The 422-nt window shown below is 58.8% G+C and overlaps 1 protein-coding gene across 1 annotated transcript in view; it reads right to left on the reverse strand.

The window, feature by feature from the left end:
* LOC104623552 (solute carrier family 12 member 3-like) overlaps positions 1-422 on the reverse strand; it is a gene marked incomplete at its 5' end in the record, with an annotated part of 4,464 nt that overhangs the window by 3,758 nt on the left and 284 nt on the right. The gene's annotated exons all lie outside the window — the stretch shown is intronic.

The following is a 422-nucleotide window of genomic DNA, read 5'->3' on the forward strand; positions in this document are numbered from 1 at the left end:
GTCTGCAGGCAGGGAGAGAAAAGGGGGTGAAGGCTGGTGCTTTGGAGGCACCGAGCCTCTCTGAGCCAGCTGCGCCTCTTCTGCCATGCCTGGCCAGCAGCAGCTGTAGGGAGCATCTTTAGGATGACATAAAATCATATGGCTGAGAGCCTAGCCTCACTCTTTGGTCTTTTTGTATCAGCTGAGACAAACACGCCTGCCTGGCATGGGGAAGGCAAGGTTTACTCTACTTGCCACCTCTGCCCACACGGCAGAGACACGGGATTTTGGAGACAGCCACACTTTGCCAGGTCTCCCAATTACTGAGGATGGTGGTGAGGATGTTGCCATGGGCATGAAGCCGTCCTGGGTTTGCCGGCAGCGGCGGCTGACTCTGCATCCCCCCTCCCTCCGTGCCCAGCACCGCGCTGAGCCGCCCTTGC

The sequence above is a fragment of the Phaethon lepturus genome, unplaced genomic scaffold, assembly GCF_000687285.1.
Source record: "Phaethon lepturus isolate BGI_N335 unplaced genomic scaffold, ASM68728v1 scaffold2897, whole genome shotgun sequence".
In the NCBI taxonomy this organism is placed as follows: domain Eukaryota; kingdom Metazoa; phylum Chordata; class Aves; order Phaethontiformes; family Phaethontidae; genus Phaethon; species Phaethon lepturus.